The sequence below is a fragment of the Schistocerca gregaria genome, chromosome 2 (genome assembly GCF_023897955.1).
Source record: "Schistocerca gregaria isolate iqSchGreg1 chromosome 2, iqSchGreg1.2, whole genome shotgun sequence".
Taxonomy (NCBI): Eukaryota; Metazoa; Arthropoda; class Insecta; order Orthoptera; family Acrididae; genus Schistocerca; species Schistocerca gregaria.
The window spans coordinates 885,505,903-885,533,296 of NC_064921.1; the positions used below are offsets into that span (position 1 = coordinate 885,505,903).

The 27,394-nt window shown below is 44.3% G+C and overlaps 1 protein-coding gene across 1 annotated transcript in view; it reads left to right on the forward strand.

The window, feature by feature from the left end:
- The window catches only part of LOC126335312 (solute carrier family 46 member 3-like), a 458,236-nt gene that overhangs the window by 176,449 nt on the left and 254,393 nt on the right, over positions 1–27,394 (forward strand). The gene's annotated exons all lie outside the window — the stretch shown is intronic.

Genomic DNA, 27,394 nt, shown 5'->3' on the forward strand with positions numbered 1-27,394 from the left:
GTTCTCACCCCCACCCCTTTGACGGGCAGATGGTTCTAACCCCACAGCAGTTGTTACCTGACAGGAAGGTATCTGTGTACCAAGATTGGTTGAAAACAGTCCATTGGTTTAGGAGGAGATGCGGAATGTACATACAGGCATCAGCTTTTATAATACGTATGAGTTCTCCACGGCAACAAATTATCCTTTTTAAATGCAACAATTTCGATCGTGTAGCCGATATACATAAAGCAGCTGTCTACAGATCAACTCAAACAAAATTTCTGTCAATTTTATGTAGGGAGCTCGAAAAGTTCAAAGTTTAAGGGTGGATGCCACATGCTTGATTATACTCAGATGAATGTTTTATTGGCAGAAATTTCGTTTAAGTGATATATACAAATGAGTCTCCACTACGCGGAATGTACAGTTCAGTGAGCCTTCCAAACAAATTGCGGACAGGATATAAAGATGCTGCATTACGGAGCTGCCAGCTATGTCGATACCAGGTTTGAAGTCTTCTGGGATTGTTGTTTCGGTGACAAACACAAACAACGCTAGTCTGTGCCTTCCGACCTGCCTTGTGTGCAGAGGTGTAAGGATACACTCATCACTGTAACCGAACATGACTTCAGACAGCGCATCGATGAAGCTTGTCGCCCCGTACTGCAGCAACTTTACATCCCGTCCGCAGAGATTGTACATTCAGGAATATGCCCACTTGTTTGAATACCTCACTTGAATGAATACTCCAGAAGGAAGGAATATTGGGTTTTAACGTCTCGTCGACGTTAGGTCATTAGAGACGGGCACAAGCTCGGAGTGTCAAGGATGGCGAAGAAAATCGGCCGTGCCCTTTCGAGGGAGCTGTCCCGACATTTGCCTGAAGCGATTTAGAGAAACCACGCAAAACGTAAATCTGGATGGCCGGACACGGGTTTGAAAAAAAATGGTTCAAATGGCTCTGAGCACTATGGGACTTAACATCTGTGGTCATCAGTCCCCTAGAACTTAGAACTACTTAAAGCTGACTAAACTAAGGGCATCACACACATCCATGCCCGAGGCAGGATTCGAACCTGCGACCGTAGCAGTCCCGCGGTCCCGGACTGCGCGCCTAGTACCACTAGACCACCGCGGCGGGCACGGGTTTGAACCGCCGTCCTCTCGAATGCGATTTCATTGCTAATCACTGCGCCACCTCGCTCGGTATGAACAATCCACCACAGAACATCCGTGTGAATACAGGCAGTGAGATTCAGCGTGTTGCATCCTCCACTAAATCTGAACGTTTCTAGCTGCCTAACTAAAACTGAAAGGAAGACGATTTAAATTGATTTGCAGAAAGTGGGTTTAAATACTTCACCTACATGGCAGGAAAAAAACTGTAAATGACAGAAATACAGAGTACCACTTAAGAAATTTTTACAGTTTGCTGTAACTTTCTGGAAAACAATTAAATAAACTTCAAATAAAAAGCACAGTATTATGTGTGTTCTACAGGATTAATTTATTTAGTTAAACTATTTTCACCTTGCAAGTCCACCGTCAGGCTTTAAGTGACTACTATAAGTTTCTTTCAAGAGTGATTTAAGTGTAAGAGGCCCTTGCCTTGTTGGATTAACACATGACAAACAACAACTGAAAGAAGAGCTTCACTTTTAACGAGCTCCAATCGGAGACAATATAAAAATGGCTTTGTACATTGCAGGAACGATTGCCCGTAAATATTGTGAGAGACAACGTTCCAAAAGAGCCGCTTAATGACCACTACTCTTAGTAGTCTCTTAAAGCCTGAGGGTGAACTTGCAAGGTGAAAATCGGTAATGATCACAACTCTAAAATCAGAGACATCAGCTGTATTTTTTTTCCTGCATACAGTCTGCGACTGATACAGGAAGGGAGAGGGGGAATAACACAGGTAGTACCCACAAGTGGCTGTGTCGTTCAGGAGGGGTTCAATCACTCATCAGACCAAGTATTTTGGCTGATATTTACCACTTCTAGCTCCTCAAGAAGTGACCCACACGTGTATAAACTGTAAAGCTGCATCGCAGCTCGGAGTCTGCGTTAAAAACGGTAAGATTATTCCAATTTTTCGATTCACATATTGAAAAAAATTTTAACTGGAATACATCTATTATTGAACTGCTCAGTCGATTGACTTCAGCTACTCTCGCACTTAGTGTAAGTCATGGAAATAAATGAATTAACCTCCTAACATATTTTGCATACTTTCACACAATATTATCTCATGAAATAATGTTCTGGGGTCATTCACCACATTCACTGAGTGGACAAACCCGAGAAGTAAGACTGACCTGTAGTGTTCACTTCCAGTTATCTTGTAGATACCTGCCGGCTCTAGTGACCGAGAGGTTCTAGGCTCTACCACTGAAACCGCGCGACCTCTACGGTCGCAGGTTCGAATCCTGTCTCGTGCATGGATGTGTGTGATGTCCTTAGGTTAGTTAGGTTTAAGTAGTTCTAAGTTCTAGAGGACTGATGACCTCAGATGTTAAGTCCCATAGTGGTCAGAGCCATTTGAACCATTTGTAGATACCTGTTCAAGGAGTTAGGCATTTTAACGTCAACGCCATTAATGAAATTCGTCATAAATAATCCATCACGATTTCGGGAAGAACGGCGACGTCGATACCCACGATACTAGAAGATAGAGTTATTCGTTATTAAAGCTGTGAGTGGGCCAAAAAGAAGTTCAATGTGAATAAACAAAAATATTTGATCAGTTGCCAATAACATAAAATGCCTGACATGTAGTGAAACAAGTTCTAGATATGACCAAAATCATTTAATCCGACAGTTCTTTCTGTTCTATAAAGGAATTGTTACTTAAAAAGAGATCACTCCAAAATTATTTTAAAAAGTTTAACTACACTACTGGCCATTAAAATTGATACACCAAGAACAAACGCAGATGATAAAAGGGTATTCATTGGACAAATACATTATACTAGAACTGACATGTAATTACATTTTCACGCAATTTGGGTGCATAGATACTGAGAAATCAGTACCCAAAACAACCACCTCTGGCCGTAATAACGGCCTTGATACGCCTGGGCATTGAGTCAAACAGAGCTAGGATGGCGTGTACAGGTACAGCTGCCCATGCAGCTTCAGCACGATACCACAGTTCATCAAGAATAGTGACTGGCGTATTGTGACGAGCCAGTTGCTCGGCCACCATTGACCAGACATTTTCAATTGGTGAGAGATCTGGAGAATGTGCTGGTCAGGGCAGCAACCGAACGTTTTCTGTATCCAGAGAGACCCGTACAGGACCTGCAACATGCGGTCGTGCATTATCCTGCTGAAATGTAGGATTTCGCAGGGATCGAATAAAGTGTAGAGCCTCGGGTTGTAACACATCTGAAATGTAACGTCCACTGTTAAAAGTGCCGTCAATGCGAATAAGAGGTGACCGAGACGTGTAACCAATGGCACTCCATTCCATCACGCCGGGTGATACGCCAGTATGGCGATGACGAACACACACTTCCAATGTTCCCAAACACGGATGTGACCATCATAATGCTGTAAACAGAACCTGGATTCATCAGAAAAAATGGCGTTTTGTCATTCGTGCACCCAGGTTCGTCGTTGAGTACACCTTCATAGGCGCTTCTGTCTGTGATGCAGCGTCAAGGGTAACCGCAGCAATGGTCTCCGAGATGATAGTCCATGCTGCTGCCAATGTCGTCGAACTGTTCGTGCAGATGTTTGTTGTCTTGCAAACGTCCCCATCTGTTGACTCAGGGATCGAGACGTGTCTGCACGATCCGTTACAGCCATGCGGATAAGATGCCTGTCATCTCGACTGCTAGTGTTACGAGACCGTTGGCATCCAGCATGGCGTTCCGTATTACCCTCCTGAACCCACCGATTCCATATTCTGTTAACAGTTATTGGATCTCGACCAACGCGAGCAGCAATGTCGCGATACGATAAACAGCTATCGCGATAGGTTACAATCCGACCTTTATCAAAATCGGGAAGGTGATGGTACGCATTTCTCCTTCTTACACGAGGCATCACAACAACGTTTCACCAGGCAACGCCGGTCAGCTGCTGTTTCTGTATGAGAAATCGTTTGGAAACATTCCTGGTATCAGCCCGTTGTAGGTGTCGCCACCGGCGCCAACCTTGTGTGAATGTTCTGAAAAGCTAATCATTTGCATATCACAGAACCTTCTTCCTGTCGGTTAAAATTCGCGTCTGTAGCACTTCATCCTCGTGGTGTAGCAATTTTAATGGCCAGTCGTGTGTTTTTAGGCGCATGTGTAGCGCAGAAAAAATATGTTCATTATTCTTAAAATGTACGGCGAGAATGTACCCATCCACTGAAACAGCTCTGAGGTGACAAAAGTCATGGGGTGCCACTGAATATCGTGTCGAACGTCCTTTTTCCCGACGTAGTGCATTAACTCTAAGTGAAATTGACTTCGCAAGTTCCTTGCAGTAATACTGAGCCATGTTGCCAAAGTGTTGCCGCTGTAGAATGTTGAGCAGGAATTGGCCTCTCGATTATGTCCTATAAATGTTCGATGGGAACCCTGTCGGACGATCTGAGTGACCATTTCATTCCCTTGAATTGTACATAGTCTTCTTTAAACCAGACGCTTACAATTGTGCCCCGTTTACATGGCATCGTTGTCTGGGAATATGAAGTCAATGAACAGCTGCAAATGGTCTTCAAATAGACGAACATATCCATTGCCAGTAAATGGTAGATTGAGTTGGACCAGAGGACCCAGTCCATTACACGTAAACGCAGCCCACACTATTATTGAGCGTCCACCAGCTTGCACAGTACCTTGTTCACAACTTGTGTCCATGTCTTCGCGGGGTCTGCGCCATACTCGATCCTACATCAGCTCTTACCAACGGAAATCTGGACTCGTCTGACCAGCCCACGGTTTTCCGATTGTCTATGGTCCAACCGATACGGTGGCGAGCCCAGGAAAGTCGCAGCAGGCGATGTCGTGCTGATACCGAAGGCTCTCGCGTCGGTCGTCTGCTGCCGTAGCCCATTAATGCCATATTTCGCATCACTGCTCTAACGGATACGTTCGTCGTACGTTCCAGTTGAGTGATTTCTGCGGTTTTTCAGGCAGTGTTGCTTGCCTGTTACTACTGACAACTCTGCGCAAACGCCGCTGTTCTCGGTCAAGTGCTGAGAGGTAAAGCCTGAAACGGGATATTCCCTTCTTCAAATTGTTACGCTGTGCGGTTTATTGAAATAACTGGAAATTACTGGATGGCCAGCCGGCATTTCCTCAACCATTACTATGTTTACCACACTCCCTATATTACTGTGAGATTCTGGACATCTTAAAGTAATCCAATTATTTCCACTTTTTAACCTGTACGCTCCAGGCGCTGTCTTCATTGTAACCCAAAGGTGTCATGGGGACAGTCCGTGCCCCTGTGGTGTCTGTGTTGCTAACCGCTCCTATTATGGCTAAGCAGGCCAATCTCTGCACGTTGTCAAATTCCTCAGCAATCACACCCTGTTCTACTTTATTTCACCATAATGTATCCCCATAAATTATCATAGGTCTTATTGTAGTGGTTCAGATTCTTGACACTGTGGAGCTCGGAATACTGAATTCCCTAACGATTTCCGTAATGGAATGTCCCATGCGTCTAGCTCTAACTACCATTCCTGGTTTAAAGTCTGTTAACTCCCGTCGTGCGACCACAATCAAGTCGGAAACGTTTCCACGTGAATCATCTGAATACAAGTGACAACTCCGCCAACGCACTACCGTATTATACCTTGCGTACGTGATACTACAGCCATCTGTATATGTGTGTATCGCTAACCCAAGACATATGTCACCTGAGCGTAATCCTATACACATACATCTACATCTAGATTTACATGGTTACTCTGCATTTCACAGTTAAGTGCCTGGCAGAGGGTTCATCGAACTATTTTCATACTACTACTCTACCATTACACTCTCGAATATCTCGTCGGGAAAAGGAACACCTAAATCATTCTGTTCGAGCTCTGATTTCTCTTATTTTATTATGATGATCATTTCTCCCTACGTAGGTGGGTGTCAACAAAATATTTTTGCATTCAGGAGATGGTGGTGGTGGTGGTTAGTGTTTAACGTCCCGTCGACGAGGTCATTAGAGACGGAGCGCAAGCTCGGGATAGGGAAGGATTGGGAAGGAAATCGGCCGTGCCCTTTCGAAGGAACCATCCCGGCATTTGCCTGAAACGATTTAGGGAAATCACGGAAAACCTAAATCAGGATGGCCGAATGCGAGTCCAGTGTGCTAATCACTGCGCCACCTCGCTCGGTGCATTCGGGAGAAAAAGTTGGTATTTGAAATTTCGTAAATAGATCTCGTCGCAAAGAAAACCGCCTTTGTTTCAGTGACTGCTACCCAAACTCGCGTATCATATCTGTGACACTCTCACCCCTATTGCTCGATAGCACGAAACGAGCTACCCTTCTTGGCACATTTTCGATGTCCTCCGTCAATCCTACCTGGTAAGGATCCCATACCGCGCAGCAATATTCCAGTAGAGGACGGACAAGTGTAATGTAGGCTGTCTCTTTAGTGGGCTTGTCGCATCTTCTAAGTGTTCTGCCAACAAAGCGCAGTCTTTGTTTCGCCTTCCACACAATATTATCTATGTAGTCCTTCCAATTTAAGTTGCTCGTAATTGTAATTCTTAGGTATTTAGTCGAATTGACAGCCCTTAGATTTGTGCGATTTATCGTATGCCCAAAATTTATCGGATTTATTTTAGTACCCATGTGGGTGACCACGCACTTTTCTTTGTTTAGTGCTAATTGCCACTTTTCGCACCGTACAGTAATTCTCTGTAGATCATTTTGTAATTGGAATTGATCGTCTGATGATTTTACTAGACGGTAAATTACAGCATCATCTGCAAACAATCTAAGGGAGGTGCTCAGATTATCACTTAGATCATTTTTGTAAATCAGGAACAGCAGAGGGCCTATGACACTACCATGCGGAACGCCAGATATCACTTCTGTTCTACTCGATGATTTACCGTCCATCACTACGAATTGTGACGCCTCTGAGAGGAAATCACGAATCTAGTCACACAACTGAGACGATTCTCCATATGCACAAAATATGATTAATGGTCGCTTGTGAGCAACGGTATAAGAAGCCTTCTAGAAATCTTAGAATATGGAATCGATCTGAGATCTCTTGTCGACAGCACTTATTACTTCATGGGAATAGAGAACTAGCGGTGTTGCACAAGAACGATATTTTCTGAATCCATGTTGGTTATGTATCAATAAGTCATTTTCTTCAAGGTGATTCGTAATGTTAGAGTACAATACACTCCTGGAAATGGAAAAAAGAACACATTGACACCGGTGTGTCAGACCCACCATACTTGCTCCGGACACTGCGAGAGGGCTGTACAAGCAATGATCACACGCACGGCACAGCGGAAACACCAGGAACCGCGGTGTTGGCCGTCGAATGGCGCTAGCTGCGCAGCATTTGTGCACCGCCGCCGTCAGTGTCAGCCACTTTGCCGTGGCATACGGAGCTCCATCGCAATCTTTAACACTGGTAGCATGCCGCGACAGCGTGGACGTGAACCGTATGTGCAGTTGACGGACTTTGAGCGAGGGCGTATAGTGGGCATGCGGGAGGCCGGGTGGACGTACCGCCGAATTGATCAACACGTGGGGCGTGAGGTCTCCACAGTACATCGATGTTGTCGCCAGTGGTCGGCGGAAGGTGCACGTGTCCGTCGACCTCAGACCGGACCGCAGCGACGCACGGATGCACGCCAAGACTGTAGGATCCTACGCAGTGCCGTAGGGGACCGCACCGCCACTTCCCAGCAAATTAGGGACACTGTTGCTCCTGGGGTATCGGCGAGGACCATTCGCAACCGTCTCCATGAAGCTGGGTTACGGTCCCGCACACCGTTAGGCCGTCTTCCGCTCACGCCCCAACATCGTGCAGCCCGCCTCCAGTGGTGTCGCGACAGGCGTGAATGGAGGGACGAATGGAGACGTGTCGTCTTCAGCGATGAGAGTCGCTTCTGCTTTGGTGCCAATGATGGCCGTATGCGTGTTTGGCGCCGTGCAGGTGACCGAGGCACACAGGGCCAACACCCGGCATCATGGTGTGGGGAGCGATCTCCTACATTGGCCGTACACCTCTGGTGATCGTCGAGGGGACACTGAATAGTGCACGGTACATCCAAACCGTCATCGAACCCATCGTTCTACCATTACTAGACCGGCAAGGGAACTTGCTGTTCCAACAGGACAATGCACGTCCGCATGTATCCCGTGCCACCCAACGTGCTCTAGAAGGTGTAAGTCAACTACCCTGGCCAGCAAGATCTCCGGATCTGTCCCCCATTGAGCATGTTTGGGACTGGATGAAGCGTCGTCTCACGCGGTCTGCACGTCCAGCACGAACGCTGGTCCAACTGAGGCGCCAGGTGGAAATGGCATGGCAAGCCGTTCCACAGGACTACATCCAGCATCTCTACGATCGTCTCCATGGGAGAATAGCAGCCTGCATTGCTGCGAAAGGTGGATATACACTGTACTAGTGCCGACATTGTGCATGCTCTGTTGCCTGTGTCTATGTGCTTGTGGTTCTGTCAGTGTGATCATGTGATGTATCTGACCCCAGGAATGTGTCAATAAAGTTTCCCCTTCCTGTGACAATGAATTCACGGTGTTCTTATTTCAATTTCCAGGAGTGTATATGCTCCAATATCCTACTGCAAATTGAGGTCAGTGATATGGTTCTGTAATCAGTGGGTTACTCCAATTTCCTTTCTTGAATATTGATGTAACCTGTGCTACATTCCAGTCTTTAGGAACAGACCTTTCGTCAAGTAAGCGGTTGTATATGATTGCTAAGAAAGGCGCTTTGTGTCTGCATACTCTGAAAGGAACCTGATTGGTATACCATCTGGACCGGAAGATTTGCGTTTCTTAAGTGATATGATTTGTTTCGCAACACCTAAGATATCTACTTTTATGTTACTCACGCTAACAGCTGTTCTGGTTTCGAATTCTGATATATTTACTTCATCTTCTTTCGTGAAGTTATTACGGAAAACTGTATTTAGTAACTCCGCTTTAGTGGCACCATCATCTGTAACATCTCCATCGCTACCCCCAAGTGAGGCTACTGACTGTTTTTGCCACTGGTGTGCTTTACATACGACCAGAATCTCTTTGGGCTGTCTACCATATTTTGAGACAATGTTTCATTGTGGAAACTATTAAAAGCATCTCGCACTCACGACCGCACTAAATTTCGAGCTTCCATTAACCTTAGCCAATCGTGGGGATTTTGCGTTCTTCTGAATTTGGCATGCTTTTTTCGTTGCTTCTGCAAACGTGTTCGGGCGTGTTTTGTGTACCATGGTGGAACAGTCCCGTCTCTTATTAACTTATACGGTATGAATCTCTCTATTGCCGTCGATACTGTATCTTTGGATTTGACCCACTTACATAATTAACTGGGAAGGAATGGAGACTCTCTCTTAGGAATGCATCAAGTGAATTTTTATCTTATGTTTTAAATAGATATATTCTGCGCTTATTTTTAGTGGTTTTGGTTGAAATGGCTTTGAGCCTCGCTACATTGGCCTTGTGTTCACTAATCCCTGTATCCGTCATGACGCTCTCTATTAGATGGGGATTGTTTGTGGTTAAGAGGTGAAGTGTGTTTTCGTAACCATTTACAATTCGTGTGGGCTCATGAACTAATTGTTCAAAGTAATTCTTAGAGAAAGCATTTAGTCCAATTTTGGAAGGTGTTTTCTGTGTACCACCGGCTTTGAACATGTATTTTCGCCAACAAATCGAGGGTAGTCTCCACCAATTATAACTTTGTGAGTAGGGTACTTATTTGTAATTAGATTCAAGTTTTCTTTGAACCGTTCAGCTATTATATCATCTGAGTCGGGGGGTCGGTAGAAGGAGCGAATTATTAGTTTGGCACGGCTATTGAGTATAAACTCTACCCATAGTACTCGCAATACTTGACTAGCTGTGTGGGTCGCGTCAGCTTCGCTCTTTCGATTACGACAGTATCTCCTTTTAAGAGGGAGACGATCCTTCGTGTCAGTTGTAGCTCATTAAAGACTACGAAAAAAATGGTACGGCTTCTAATGCAGCCTCCTGTGGTATTTCGGCAGTTTTAGTACCGCCTTTCCGTTTTTTATCGAGGCAATTACCGTTCAGGCTTCCTGTTGCGTGAGGGGAATAATAGGACAATTACCGTCGTATGCTTCTCCTACCTGCTTCCGTAGTTGTCCTTCACGACCGCTTGGGACATCTCCGTTGTCGCGAGGCAACAGTAAGCAGCAGAGACATTAGTAAGGAACTTCAAGAGAAACAAGCAAGGTGGTGAAGCTTGAAAAACAGGTCTCTTGTACTAGAGACCAACGTTCAAATTCCAGTCCGATCATCTAGATTTAAATTGCCAGCAGTTTCATTAAGTAGCATCTACGTAAACTAATTCCTCAGTCCAAATGTTAATTTGAACACTGTAGCGCTTCACTGAACGTGGTGCTTTGCCTTTTACGTCCTTTGAAATGACCGACAACCAGTTATAGTCACATACAGTTAGTTATATTTTACATAGATAAGACTGGAAAGTAGCACAGGTCACACCAATATTCAAGAAAGGAAATAGGAGTAATCCATTGAATTACAGACCCGTATCACAGACCGCAATTTGCAGTAGGGTTTTGGAGCGTATACTGTACTCGAACATTATGAATCACCTTGAAAAAAAAAAAAAAGAAGAAGACTTATTCGTACATAGCCAACACGGATTTAGGAAATATCCTTCTTGTGCAGCACAGCTAGCTTTTTATTCCCATGAAGTAATGAGTGATGTCGGCAAGGGATCTCAGATCAATTCCATATTCCTAGATTTCGAGAAAGCTTTTGATACAGTTCCTCACAAGCGACTATTAACAAAATTGCGTGCATGCGGAGTATCGTCTCAGTTGTGTGACTAGATTCATGATTTTCTCTCAGAGAGGTCACAGTTCGTAGTGATAGACGGTAAATCATCGAGTAGAACAGAAGTGATATCTGGCGTTCCTCAAAGTAGTGTTATAGGCTCTCTGCTGTTCCTAGTCAACATACATGATCCAGTGATAATCTGAACAGCCCCCTTAGATTGTCTGCAGATGACGCTGTAATTTACCGTCTAGTAAAATCATCAGACGATCAATTCCAGTTACAAAGTGATCTAGAGAGAATTTCTGTACGGTGCGAAAAGTGGCAATTAGCACTAAACAAAGAAAAGTGCGTGGTCACCCACATGGGTACTAAAATAAATCCGATAAATTTTGGGTATACGATAAATCGCACAAATCTAAGGGCTGTCAATTCGACTAAATACCTAGGAATTACAATTACGAGCAACTTAAATTGGAAAAATCACATCGGTGATATTGTGGGGAACGCGAAACAAAGACTACGCTTTGCTGGCAGAACACTTAGAAGATGCGATAAACCCACTAAAGAGACAGCCTACATTACACTTGTCCGTCCCGTGCTGGAATATTGCTGCGTGGTATGGGATCCTTACCAGGTAGGATTGACGGAGGACATCGAAAATGTGCCAAGAAGGGTAGCTCGTTTCGTGTTATCGAGCAATAGGGGTGAGAGTGTCACTGATATGATACGCGAGTTTGTGTGGCAGTCACTGAAACAAATGCGATTTTCTTTGCGACGAGATCTATTTACGAAATTTCAGTCACCAACTTTTTCTCCCGAATTCGAAAATATTTTGTTGACACCCACCTACGTAGGGAGAAATGATCATCATAATAAAATAAGAGAAATCAGAGCTCGAACAGAAAGATTTAGGTCTTCCTTTTTCCGACGACCTATTCGAGAGTGGAAGTAGTATGAAAATGGTTCGATGAACCCTATCGCCAAGCACTTATGTGTGAATTGCAGAGTAACCATGTAGATGTAGATGTAGGTGAGTAAAGTACAACATCTTCATCTACATCTGCAGTCTGCAAGCCACTTAAAAGCGACTGTTGCTCTGTCACCGCGTGAGTGCGAATCCCTCTGATTTTAGCTTTATGGTTCTTGTGAGACAAACCTGGAGGTAGGCAATATATTGATCGACTCTTCTAGAAACATACGCCCGCGCAATTTTAACTTTAAAGCACACCGTAACTCACAATGCCTCTCTTGTAACGTCTGCCACTGCACCTCTGCGACGATCTCATACTTTTTTAAACGAGCCTATGACGCAAGGCGCATCTTCTCTATTTCCTCTATCGATACCACCTGATGATAAACCCAAAGTGAGAAGTAAAAGTGTCAGTCGAACGGGGGTTTTATTACCTACCTCCTTAACGGGTGGATTACACTTCCTGGGGATTATTCCAATGAATTTCATTCTGGAATCTGTCAGTCCTGCGATTAGTATTACCTTGTCGTTTCACTTTAAATCTCTCCGTACGCAAAATCTAAGATCTTTAATGAATGTGATAGCAATCACTTGTCTGTACGAGGTAGCTTTACACCCTGTATCGTCTGCAATAACAGAGTCACTCACATTTCTGATGTAGTAAAAATAACCTGCCGGAAAAATTTAGTACATCCTTTTAGAGGTTTCCATTTCACTAAAGACTTATTGTTGGAACACTGCATATGGAGTAAATGAAATGAGTACACTGCTGGCCATTAAAATTTCTACACCAAGAAGAAATGCACATGATAAACGGGTATACATTGGACAAATATATTATACCAGACCGGATATGTCATTACATTTTCACGCAATTTGGGTGCATAGATCCTGAGAAATAAGTATCCAGAACAACCACGTCTGGCCGAAATAACGGCCTAGATACGCCTGGGCATTGAGTCAAACAGAGCTTGGATGGCGTGTACAGGTACAGCTGCCCATGCAGCTTCAACACGATACCACAGTTCATCAAGAGTAGTGACTGGCGTATTGTGACGCTCGGCCACCATTGACCAGACGTTTTCAGTTGGTGAGAGATCTGGAGAATGTGCTGGTCAGGGCAGCAGCCGAACATTTTCTGTATCCAGAAAGGCCCCTACAGCACCTGCAACATGCGGTCGTACATTATCTTGCTGAAATGTAGGGTTTCACAGGGATCGAATGAAGGGTAGAGCCACAAGTTGTAACATATCTGAAATGTAAAATCCACTGTTCAAAGTACCGTCAATGCAAACAAGGGTTGACCGAGACGTGTAACCAATGGCACTCCATACCATCACGCCGGGTGATACGCCAGTATGGCGATGACGAATACACGCTTCCAATGTGCGTTCACCGCAATGTCGCCAAACATGGATGCGAGCATCATGATGCTGTAAACAGAACCCGGATTCATCGGAAAAAATGACGTTTTGTCATTCGTGCACCCAGGTTCGTCGTTGAGTACACCATCGCAGGCGCTCCTGTCTGTGATACAGCGTCAAGGGTAACTGCAGCCATGGTCTCCGAGCTGATAGTCCATGCTGCTGCAAACGTCGTCGAACTATTCGTGCAGATGGTTGTTGTCTTGCAAACGTCCCCATCTGTTGACTCAGGGATCGAGACGTGGCTGCACGATCCGCTACAGCCATGCAGATAAGATGCCTGTCATCTCGACTGCTAGTGATTCGAGCCCGTTGGGATCCAGCACGGCGTTCCATATTACCACTTGAAGCCACCGATTCCATATTCTGCAAACAGTCATTGAATTGCGACCAACACGAGTAGCAATGTCGCAATATGATAAACCGCAATCGCATTAGGCTGCAATCCTACCTTTACCAAAGTCGGAAACGTGATGGTACGCATTTCTCCTCCTCACACGAGGCATCACAATAACGTTTCACAAGGCGGCGCCAGTCAACTGCTGTTTGTGTATGAGAAATCGGTTGGAAACTTTCCTCATGTCAGCACGTTGTAGGTGTCGCCACCGGCGCGAAACTTGAGTGAATGCTCTGAAAAGGTAATCATTACCGTATCACAGAATCTTCTTCCTGTCGGTGAAATTTCGCGTCTGTAGCACGTCATCTTCGTGGTGTAGCAGTTTTAATGGCCAGTAGCGTACATTTACAAATCAACAGTACGAGCGATTCTGAAGCAGCAGGTATGGACCCACGCTGAAACGCCAGTATTAGTACGTTGTGTACCCTCCATGGGCGGCAGTGCGGGCCCTGACTCTGTCATCCAGCCGATCGTACAGATGGCGCATTCTGCCCTGGGATACGTTACGCCACCCCTGCTCGACCTGTTCACGTAGCTCTTCAAGAGTTGTTGGTTGACGAGTCCCACGAGCCACTTCTCGTCCCACCAGCCACTTCTCGTCCCACCATATCCCACACGTACTCGAATGGAGACAAGTCCGGGGATCGTGCTGGCCAGCGAAGTTGCTGCACGTCTTGCAGATCACGTTCTTTCACGGGCAGTGCGTGGGCGAGCGTTATCCTGTTGGAACAACACATCACTTTCTGTTGCGAGAACGGCAAAAGAACGAGTCTAACAACAGTACAACAAAACACTACACAAACAGTGGCAGAACAAAAACGACACAAAAAATACGGGAAAACAGAAAAGAAGATTCAAGATGGTAAACAATGACATACAAGCACAAACTCACACGTAAAATAACAAACATTTTCAAAAGTCAAGGGATAAACATAGCATTCATAACACACAATTCAATCCAAAGGCACATTCCAAAAATAACACAAAACGTAGATATCTACAAAACAGCAGGGATATACCAACTACAGTGCAGCACATGTGATGGAAGGTATATAGGGCAAACCAGCAGAACATTTGACACCCGGTACAAAGAACATATCAGAGCATGGAAATATGGAACGAGCCACTCAACTTTTGCAGTACATTTGAGAAAAAATAACCACAAACTTACTACAAGAGGAATTGATAAGAAAATAATTAGAATAAGTAATGAAAGACATCTCCAATCATTACAGGAAAATTACCATACATACAAAACAAAGCCTGAAAACAAACAACTACTAAATGACCAAGTAAATATGACTAACAACTCACTGTTTACACTGATCAAGTAATAGACAGAAATCCCAATAAATGGTTACACATCTGATTCCTTTCATAAGTATAAACAGGAAAATATAATAATAATGATAATAATTATTATTATTTTTAAGAATAAAAAAATAGTACACACACACACACACACACACACACACATATATATATATATATATATATATATATATATATATATATATATATATATATATATATACAAAAGAGTTGAATGCAGAAACCTGAGAATGTTGGTAACACTTAGAAAATCAAATGAAACTCTGTATCAAAAAGATGACAGTTACAGTGATGTGTAACGTAAACAGTGAACAGTGAACTGTAAGGTGTACTCCTGGTTGCCAGATGAGAAAAAGCAGTTTGGTTAGATGCAATGAATTAGAAGTTACCTGTAAGTACCTTTCTATTTCATAAAAAAAGTTAAGGAACTGTTTTTAAATCTATAACCTAGACGTGAAACCATAACCTACGTGTAAAAATGGACAAGTCATGTAATATTTCAGGACACCAACTGAAGTTGCCTTGTAAAAAAATCAAAACGCGTCTCGGTGCATAAATAAAAATAAAAAGTTCGATGTGCAGCATGCAAAAAAGGCATTTTCTTTGAAACAACTGCAATTTATATACAGCTGCCGCGAAAATGGCCACTACAAGAAACAAGTCTAAAAACATTCTGCACCTACCGAGTGCTGGTTAGCATCCCCTTCAGAAACTCCAAAGGTGAACGAGAGGTATAGCTTATCACACCCCAGACGATAAGGCCTGGAGCGGGACCTCTGTGGCTTGGATGAATGCCCTCTACGAGACAGCACCCACCAGGTCTATGTCGTACGGGCGAACGACGATCGCTTGCGAGCACGCAAAAATCTGCTTTCATCACTGAAGACCACGGCGAGCCATTGCATCTTTCAAGTGATCCTCTGACGACTCCAGTGGCGCTACTTCGATGCCGTGGCTTCAGTGGAAGACGGCCTAGAGGTGTGAGTGCCCGCAGTCACACTCCTAATAACCGGTTCGTGTTGACACGGCTGGCTTCACAAGCCCTCTTATCTGTGTTGTGCTAGCTGTGTGAACTGCCACTGCTCCCCTTACAATACGACTATCCTTGCGGACATCTGTGCTGCGTGGACATACAGATGTGGACTACGGATGTGAGAACGTTCACCTAACCATTGATACCATCACCGTTGCGCAACTGACGCAGCACGTCCAACTTGTTTGGCAGTTCTCCGAAGGGACCATCTCGCCACTCGGAAGGCCACAATTTGACTACTTTCGCTCAGTGGCTGTAGGAAGGACGAGTGCGTGGGTCTCCGTGGCATGGTTGCCCAATTACTTTAAACGATTACACCATACTGAATCTTCTGGCTGTGAGCATTCCCTCATAAAGGGTAGACACAGAAGGCGAAAAAAATGGCTCAGATGGCTCTGAGCACTATGCGACTGAACTACTGACGTCATCAGTCGCCTAGAACTTAGAACTAATTAAACGTAACTAACCTAAGGACATCACACACATCCAAGCCCGAGACAGGATTCGAACCTGCGACCGTAGCGGTCGCTCGGTTCCAGACTGTAGCGCAAAGAACCGCACGGTCACTCTGGCCGGCTCACAGAAGGCGCTCTAATAGCTATACCACTACGCCATCTGTAAGTGGACTACTATGAAACTATTATCAGTACATCTACTATCCAACAGGTCGTACATGCCGTCATCGGATCAAAATCGATGTCCTCTTTCCAGGTGCACTAATATTTTTCCGGAAGTGTTATGATAAATGACTTTCCACATACCATTCAGCTAGCAAAATTTGGACTCTTTTCAGGCGATGTTAGTATTCTAATAAATTCCATAAGACAGGAAGCAACAGAAGAGTTGCTAAATGATGTTTCCCGAAGAATTATTAAGTGGTTCTCTCAAAACAGACTGTCCCTAAGTTTTGAAAAAAAAAGACACACTACGTTCAGTTCTCCACAACAGATATTGTCAGGCCAACAATTGATGTAGCACATGACCATGAGTCAGCAAACGGGGTAGAATGCTCTATACTTTTTAGGTGTGAATATTATTGAAAACTTGAACTGGAAGAAGCATATTACTGAGCTTCACAAACTATTACGATCAGCTACTGTTATTCTTCGTATAATTGCTAATCTGACGTATTTTGGATATTTCCACTTCAATAATGTATTAGGGAGTAATTTTCTAGGGGAATCCCGTCACTTAGAAACAGATAAGTGATTGCAAAAAAGAGAGCAGTAAGAGTAATGTGATATTCACCCACTAACGTCTTCAAGGAGCTAGGCATTTTAACTGCGCCGTTACAATCCATATACCCGCTGGTGAAATTCGTTATAAACAATCCATCATAATTTGAGAAGATCTGTAATGTCCATGCCAACAACACTAGAAGGAAAAATGACCTTTGTTACCCATTGTTAAAGCTGTCAATGTCTCAGATAGGAGTTCAATATGCAGCAACAAAAATCTTTGGTCATCCCAGTAACAACCAAGTTTTAAATTTAATTTAGAATCATTCCTCCAGGACAGTACCATCTATTCCAATGACAAATTTCTGCTTCAAAACACGATAGCCAGTAAATAAAATAAATAACTAAATAAATAAAATTAAATGTAGTTTAGTGAGTAGGATTAAAAATAATAATGTGTTCATTAACGTTATCGCCAGTCATGGATACATATCCTGTAAACTGACTCGTTCCACATCATTTCTAAAAAGAATCGAAATAACTAAGTAACGAACTAACTAACTCTCAAGAAGTTCTTTCTGCTTTTGTCTTCTTGCTAATTGCATGGACTCCGTTTAGTCTCGATTCACTTTTAGTCCCACCTTCCGTGGGTAGTTGTTCATTTACTGTTACATTTCCTTCAACTCAAAGTTTGATTCACTTAGTAGTTCTGTATCGTCTGCATATCGAGGCACTGAAATTACGGTGTATCTGTACGTCAGTGTCCAGTCCTGTTACGTACATTCTTTTATCACTTTCCGTAAGATGACGTTGAACAGAACACACGAGAGAGCATTCCGTTGCCTTTGACGTGTCTCAATATCGAACGTTTCTGACGTGAGTCCTCGGGAATGCACTGCTGCCCTTGACCCATCCGTTCAAGATTGCACCATTCTCGCTAGCTTCTCAGACATTCTGAAGTGACGCATTACGTGTTATAGGTTATTTTTGTGGATGTTGTCGTATGCACGATGGTCGGCCAGGGTGGACGAGCGGTTCTAGGCGCTACAGTCTGGAACCGCGCGACCGCTACGGTCGCAGGTTCGAATCCTGCCTCGGGCATGGATGTGTGTGATGTCCTTAGGTTAGTTAGGTTTGAGTAGTTCAAAGTTCTAGGGGACTGATGACCACGGCAGTCCCATAGTGCTCAGAGTCATTTGAACCATTTTATGCACGGATGAAAACAACTGTCTTAGAGTGAAAGGGTGAACTACAGGCATCGTAAACGTAGGCTTCCGCGGCCATTGTCACAGTCAATAAAATTTTATGGGTTTGTGATCGCATTGTCAATATGTAATACTACCGACGTTTCGGTCACTGTTGTAAGTGATCGTGTACAGGGTGTTTCTGGTCCTTCTGTATGTTGTTTTCTACGAAGGGTTGTTATTTCTGAGGATAATGACAGACAGTGCACGTAGGTCAAACTCACCATAGTGATACCTCTGTACTTACGACATTCCAATTTGGGTTCCTTCTTGCATATTGGGCTTATTATGGTCAATTTCCATTCTTCAGGCAATGTCTGATTTGTTGTCTATGAATGGTTGTGATTCAGTGAGGATAATGATAGACAGTTGTAGGTTAAACTGAGTAAACTCCAGTGATCACATTCTATTTTGCTTCCCTTCTTGTATATCGGGAATATTGTGATCAATTTCCATTCTGGTCAATTTCTGGTAATGTCTCATTCTTCAATATCAACTGGATCAGTTTGTATATCTCTCGCGTCCCTATTTGATTGATTCTCCTGCTATACTGTCCTACCTGGGATTTCTTTTTTTCTGAGTCTTTTGATCGCAATCTTCACATCTTCTTCAGCCACTTCCCATTCTTATTCATCTTTCTGTTCCTCCGTGGGTCCTGCAGCTAATGTCTCATCTGGGTCTGAGCGATTCAAGAGTTGTCAGAAGTACTCTTTTCATGCTTCTACAATTACCTCCTTGTCATATATCAAAATGCCTTTCTTATCTCTAGTGATGAAACCTGGGCTATGAAATCCATGTTTCTGATTAGAAGATGAATATCGTTGAAGCATGAAGGAGAGAAAAAGGATTTAACGTTATTCATATACACTACTGGCCATTAAAATTGCTACACCAAGAAGAAATGCAGATGATAAACGGGTGTTCATTGGACAAATATATTATACTAGAACTGACATGTGACTACATTTTCACGCACTCTGGGTGCATAGATCCTGAGAAAACAGTACCCAGGACAGCCACCTCTGGCCTTAATAACGGCCTTGATACGCCTGGGCATTGAGTCGAACAGAGCTTGCATGGCGTGTACAGGTACAGCTGCCCATGCAGCTTTAACCCTAGCATTACCAACGTATTTTTTGTTACATGTAATTCCAACGGGGGGGCCTCAAAGGCCCATAAAGAATACCACAATTTATTTTATCATAAATCAAGTTTATTTACTTCTGATACCTCTAATAACAATTCAAAATGCTTAGACATTGTTTTTGTATACTGGATAATGAAAGATGTTATTATAATAGGAATAAAATGAACAAATTACGAGATTCAGTTTATATATTTTTTGGAGTAATGTTTCAAAATAGTGTTTTCTTATCAAAACGACTTTTTTAATTCGATACACTACTTGAAGCAAACAAAATTTACTGTCTCATTCTGCAACGCATTTTTCACACAACACTGTCTTCCTGCAGTGTTTCCCACAGACGTGTTTGTGGCACTGAGAGCAGGTAACAGTTGACTTTCCCAGCTTGTTGTACTTGATCTTTTTAGATGCAGCTTCTTGGCAGCATAGGTGGCACCGTCCACGTGCTCCTGGTTCTGCTGTTGAGGATGATGGTTCTACAGAGCAGCTGAGCTTCCGTTGTGTGATGCTTTCCATTGCCATTATTACTGGCTTCTGAAGTCCATATAAATTTTGTGCCCGTTTATCTACTTGAGATCTTATTAGTTCGAGACCTAAGTTAGTGATAAAAACCCTTCTGCGGTTTAGCAAATTCTTTTTCCAATTCGGAAAGTTGAGGAGGAAGAGTGAATATGCATTTATTCCTGCTATGTCAATGAGTGTATAGAAGAGGGACAAAGGCCTTCTTCTTATTCCTCTCTTTGTGCTTTAGTGTCTTGCCATCTGGTCTATGGTGTCCACGCCTCCCTTTGCTGAATTATAAAAAAGATTTATGTTAGTCTTTTTTGAGTCTTCATTCAACACCCCTTCTGAGTGATAAGTTGAAAGCATCAACAGCAGTCGCTTTGGCTTCTCGCGGACTAGCGTTGATGCAAGAGTAACTGGTGGCCTCTGTGTCTGAGGGTCAGTATAAGCAAAGATTGAAGAGTGTAAACTGCGGAGAGTTGTAGTCTTCAGCTCTTCAGGTATGTGTCGTCTGTTAGACGTAGGGTGCCAACAAGTGTGAGGTGAAAATCGTTCCATAGAGTCTCAGCAAGCTCCTCTGAAGTATAGTACCGATCTATGGTAACATTACGGACTGATTTTTCAATAGGTTTTATTAGTCTCTTTACAATTTCCATCGGTCCATTTGAATGCTGTGTATTTCCTGACTTGCCTGTATAGATGTCCATGCTGATCACATATACTCCTGGAAATTGAAATAAAAACACCGTGAATTCATTGTCCCAGGAAGGGGAAACTTTATTGACACATTCCTGGGGTCAGATACATCACATGATCACACTGACAGAACCACAGGCACATAGACACAGGCAACAGAGCATGCACAATGTCGCCACTAGTACAGTGTATATCCACCTTTCGCAGCAATGCAGGCTGCTATTCTCCCATGGAGACGATCGTAGAGATGCTGGATGTTGTCCTGTGGAACGGCTTGCCATGCCATTTCCACCTGGCGCCTCAGTTGGACCAGCGTTCGTACTGGACGTGCAGACAACGTGAGACGACGCTTCATCCAGTCCCAAACATGCTCAATGGGGGACAGATCCGGAGATCTTGCTGGCCAGGGTAGTTGACTTACACCTTCTAGAGCACGTTGGGTGGCACGGGATACATGCGGACGTGCATTGTCCTGTTGGAACAGCAAGTTCCCTTGCCGGTCTAGGAATGGTAGAACGATGGGTTCGATGACGGTTTGGATGTACCGTGCACTATTCAGTGTCCCCTCGACGATCACCAGAGGTGTACGGCCAGTGTAGGAGATCGCTCCCCACACCATGATGCCGGGTGTTGGCCCTGTGTGCCTCGGTCGTATGCAGTCCTGATTGTGGCGCTCACCTGCACGGCGCCAAACATGCATACGACCATCATTGGCACCAAGGCAGAAGCGACTCTCATCGCTGAAGACGACACGTCTCCATTCGTTCCTCCATTCACGCCTGTCGCGACACCACTGGAGGCGGGCTGCACGATGTTGGGGCGTGAGCGGAAGACGGCCTAACGGTGTGCGGGACCGTAGCCCGGCTTCATGGAGACGGTTGCGAATGGTCCCCGCCGATACCCCAGGAGCAACAGTGTCCCTGATTTGCTGGGTAGTGGCGGTGCGGTCCCCTACGGCATTGCGTAGGATCCTACGGTCTTGGCGTGCATCCGTGCGTCGCTGCGGTCCGGTCCCAGATCGACGGGCACGTGCACATTCCGCCGACCACTGGCGACAACATCGATGTACTGTGGAGACCTCACGCTACACGTGTTGAGCAATTCGGCGGTACGTCCACCCGGCCTCCCGCATGCCCACTATACGCCCTCGCTCAAAGTCCGTCAACTGCACATACGGTTCACGTCCACGCTGTCGCGGCATGCTACCAGTGTTAAAGACTGCGATGGAGCTCCGTATGGCACGGCAAACTGGCTGACACTGACGGCGGCGGTGCACAAATGCTGCGCAGCTAGCGCCATTCGACGGCCAACACCGCGGTTCCTGGTGTGTCCGCTGTGCCGTGCGTGTGATCATTGCTTGTACAGCCATCTCGCAGTGTCCGGATCAAGTATGGTGGGTCTTACACACCGGTGTCAATGTGTTCTTTTTTCCATTTCCAGGAGTGTATCTAGTCTCACAGACAGCATTCGAATTAGAATGCCGTATTTTCCAGGTTTTTCTTTTAGAAACACCCTGAATGGACAGCGACCACGGAACAAAGACAACATCTCATCCACTGTTGTATGTAGACCAGGAATGAAATACAATGGAAGTGAAGAATTGAAGCTTTCAAAAATTTCGCTCATTGGAGCAAACTTGTCAGTCTGGCGACGAATTTCTCTTGTGTTCTTATCATCAAACCTCAATATTTTAGTCAATTCGAAAAATCGGGTCCGACTCATTGATCCATAGTACACTTGTCGGCCCTGAAGCAAAGACCATAAATCTTGGACAGGTATCTTATTGTCATGATTTGAACCCATGATTAGCAAGAGTCCTATATAACAAAATAACTCATCTTCATCTGTGTGCTGAATACCTAGTCGAGAAGCCTCTTCATTTGAGTGTAGTTTTATTAGATTCATAATTTGAGGTGTAAAAAAGAGCTCTATAGCCTCTTTTGGAGACGCAATTCTTCCTTGTTGTCCTAGCCCCATTCTTTCTCGCACTATATTTTGTACAGAACGCCGATATTGTCGAGATGGCTTCGTAATATACTCTCGTCCACTTTTTGCAATGAATTTATCACATTCCGTATCATTATCATCTGGTGGATTGGCTTCAACCTCATCTTCATTCTCAGACGATGAATCAGTTCTAATTTCTTCCACATCATCATCCACTTCACTTTCCTCTAAATCTGATTCGTTCAAAACTTCTTCTAGCACTCTTTCAATGGAACTATCACGTAAACGTTGTCCACTCATGTTGCTGGTTCAACAGCAGCAGAAACACTGAAAATAACAATGGTCCGCTTCATAATAATATGTCTGAAGGCAACAATGCCAAAATCCGTTTCATGGTAAGAATTTGAAACGAAAGACTCAACCTCGTAAATCTTTCCTTGCTATTACCAACGGGTGGGCTTCTAAGGCCCACAGAGAATTAAATCAACTAAATGAATTTTAATTACATTTTTATTCCGAAATTCTGTAATGTCTCAATAGTACATTCAATAACGAACAATTACCTTTGCTTTCAAGTTCATATATCAAAGGGTGTGGATACAACATAGAAAAACTGAGTCAGTGGGCCTACGAGGCCCCCCCCGTTGGTAATGCTAGGGTTAACACGATACCACAGTTCAACAAGAGTAGTGACTGGTGTATTGTGACCAGCCAGTTGCTCGGCCACCTTTGACCGGACGTTTTCAGTTGCTGAGAGATCTGGAGAGCGTGCTGGCCAGAGCAGCAGTCGAACATTTTCTGTAACCAGAAAGGCCCGTACGGGACCTGCAACATGCGGTCGTGCATTATCCTGCTGAAATGTAGGGTTTCGCAGCGATCGAATGAAGGGTAGAGCCATGGGTCGTAACAATTACCGAGATGTGTAACTAATGGCACCCCATACCATCACACCGGGTGATACGTTAGTATGGAGATGACGAATACACGCTTCCAATGTGCGTTCACCGCGCTGTCGCCAAACCGGGTACGACCACCATGATGCTGTAAACAGAACCTGGATTCATCCGAAAAAATGACTTTTTGCATTGTGCACCCAGGTTCGTCGTTGACTACACCATCGCAGGCGCTCCTATCTGTGATGCAGCGTCAAGGGTAGCCGCTGCCATGGTCTCCGAGCTGATAGTCCACGCAGCTGCAAACGTCGTCGAACTGTTCGTGCAGATGGTTGTTGTCTTGCAAACGTCCCCATCTGTTGACTGAGGGATCGAGACGTAGCTGCACGATCCGTTACAGCAATGCGGATAAGATGCCTGTCATCTCGACTGCTAGTGATACGAGGCCGCTGGGATCCAGCATGGCGTTCCGTATTACCCTCCTGAACGCACTGATTCTATATGCTGCTAACAGTCATTGGATCTAGACAAACGCGAGCAGGAATGACGCGATACGATAAACTGCAATCGCGATAGGCTACAACCCGACCTTTATCAAAGTCGGAAACGTGATGGTACGCATTTCTCCTCCTTACGTGAGGCATCACAACAACGTTTCACCAGGCAACGCCGGTCGACTACTGCTTGTGTATGAGAAATCTGTTGGAAACTTTCCTCATGTCAGCACGTTGTAGGTGTCGCGACCGGCGCCATCCTTGTGTGAGAGCTCTGAAAAGCTGATCATTTTGCATAGCACAGCATCTTCTTCCTGTCGGTTAAATTTCGCGTCTGTAGCACGTCATCTTCTTGGTGTAGCAATTTTAATGGCCAGTAGTGTACTTTTTTCAAGACACTGTACATTCCGTACAGCTGCCATCTGTGACAAGTAGCAATTTGAGCGGCAACTCTTGAAGTTTTATTTCTTGACTGGGCATTTAAATTCATTTTGAGAGCTGTTGTTAGTTTCCTTTACTGCTTGATGATTGTACGGATTCATTGGGGTTTCGTTTGATGGCGTACCGAAAGTTACTTCAAACTGTGAGCCTTCTGAAAGAAGAAGTGTCTACGGTCTAAGTACACAGGTGTAAGGTGTCTGACAATTCCAACACCTTCCATGAAAACCCTGACATGATAGCTCAGAATAAATCCTGAGATTAAATTAACCAAAGTAATACGATCAATAAGTGAGCAAATGGAATACCACAGACTAACACAAGAACGCCTAAATGCATGTAATACCTTCCCACCGTGAAACAGACGCAGTTCCGAGGGGAGAAACGAGAATAGAATCCGAGAGCAGAACCGTGTGAGCTAGAAGGCCCTACGATAAGGGACGGACACCCACATCGCCTGCCGACCACCAGGACCACCCACCAGCCCATGTTAAAAGATAGAGCCCTCCAGAAGAACAGTATAGATCTTACAATAACACTAGAAGGACCACACCAGCTGCAAGTTTTAGCGTGAGACTTTTTCGCGTCTCTGTTACGTAGCAAACATTAAAAACATTGCCCCACCACGAAAAGTATAACGTTACTCATTGGAAAGACAGAATTTTTGTAGGCGGAACTTCAGGCTAACAATGAGACCCTGATTGGTCAGTTGAAAAAACAGCCAGATGCCTTTTTCTTAAACCGACTTCAGTAAATTGTAGTAAGGAGAAGTTAGAAGAGAGTTGCTTCCGAAACGGCGAGCTGTGTGGAGCTTCGCAGTCCGCCGCCCCCTGATGCTGCCTAAACACCGTCAAGGTAATGAACGCACGCGATGCCGCATAACAGCGCATAATGCTTCACTCAGAACTGCAGAAGTCTCACCTGTTACATCTCCTTTTTACGCAATAATAGTGTCGATCGTCAATTACAGCTCATGGAATTCACATTTGCTATCTGAAGTTAAAATCTTAAACGCGTTGATTTTTCTGTTATATAATTATTGAGAAGCCACATCAGCCACTGTAATTTACGACAAATTAAATAAGTAATTAAAGGTAATTGAGGGTCACTGTAGATCATTTGGATAGGTTTCTCTCTTATGAAACTTAAACCTAGATTATAGATGTGATATGGCATAGGTCATCCTTCGATCCATTGTAGAACTTGGAAACCCATTCAGGGAATATTCGTTCACATTTTTGTTGAACGCAGTTGGTTTTTATCATCCTGTATTAAAATATTTCCTTTCATCAATAGTGCAATTTATAAACAATGTTTTGTGAGTAAAATAAAATTTCCAAAGGTAAACTTAACTGCTTCTTCGACGTTATTTTACCATCTAACTAAAAATAGGAAAGCCTTGAACCCCTTTCACTAAATTTAGTTAGTATTAAGATTCTTTTACAGGGAGTGCAGTGGAGCTGACGCTGAAATCATTAAGTGTTTGATTATATCATCGCTAGTCTCATTGAACTCTTCTGAACTCTACATGTCATCTGTGGTCTGGCGTCTCCTTACCAGCAACAGGTCCCAGGTTCCAACTAGTCAATTCCCTTAAAAAAACACGCTCAGAGCGTCGTTGCGCGAAAGTGGTAGGGAGACACGACTTAGAACAAACAGACACCACGCAGAATGTTAGACAGGTTACAAGAAAAAGACAGTTCATGTCTACAGGAGCCACTCACTAGGTGTGGCCGCCAATTGTGAAATTCAGATTCGATTCATAATGCGCATAATAAAAGCTCATGGCCAGAGGTGTAATGTGGCAAAGCACCAAGATGCGATTCTCAGCCGTTGTCGAGAAAATCGACAGTTAAAAGAAACCGTTGCGGTGAAATACTCTCTACGATTTACAATCTCCTACAGCGTCGTGGTGCAGCGGTAAACGCTCGGGTTCGTAATTCGAAGGTCGCCGGATGGAATCTCGCGCCATGCAACTTTTTTTTAGTATTTGGTTTTTGTAATTCAAGTATATAAAATTCCCGGCAATCAGTTGCAACAATTATGCATATAATAAGTTGTTGAAAGTCGTTTGTCGTGGAAAAACTGGCGTCTTCGAACATGATTATGTTTTCCGCAAACAAAGTTGTATTTCACAAATGTTATTAATTGTCTTAATAATTTTTACACGATATATTTGAATTACAGAAAACAAATACTAAAAAAAGGTTGCATGGTGCGAGATTCGATCCGGCGACCTTCGGATTACGAACCCGAGCGCTTACCGCTGCGCCAGGACGCTATAGAAAACTACAAATCGTAGAGAGTATTTCACCGCAACGGTTTCATTTAACTGTCGATTTTCTCTACAACGGCTGAGAAGTGCATCTTGGTGCTTTGCCACATTAGACCTCTGGCCATGAGCTTTTATTATGCGCAGTATGAATCGAATCCGAATTTCACAATTGGCGGCCTCCCCTTGTCAGTTACCATTCTCGTGCACGCAGTCGATGTTTTCCACGCGAAACGCAACAGAGAACTGCAGTTGCGCCCCGAGTCACTGGTGAGGACTCGGCAGAGAATGCGCGCTCGGCCGGGTCAGTCTCTTCGCCGTGGTGGCATTGCCCCTGGAGGACCTTGGAGCTGGTGTCGGGATATTAGTAGCAGGCCGGCCCACCCAATAAACACGCGCCAGCAGGTTGGCTCTTTCGGGCGTACGGCCCGCCTTGGTGCCGCAGTCAGTCCAGAGGC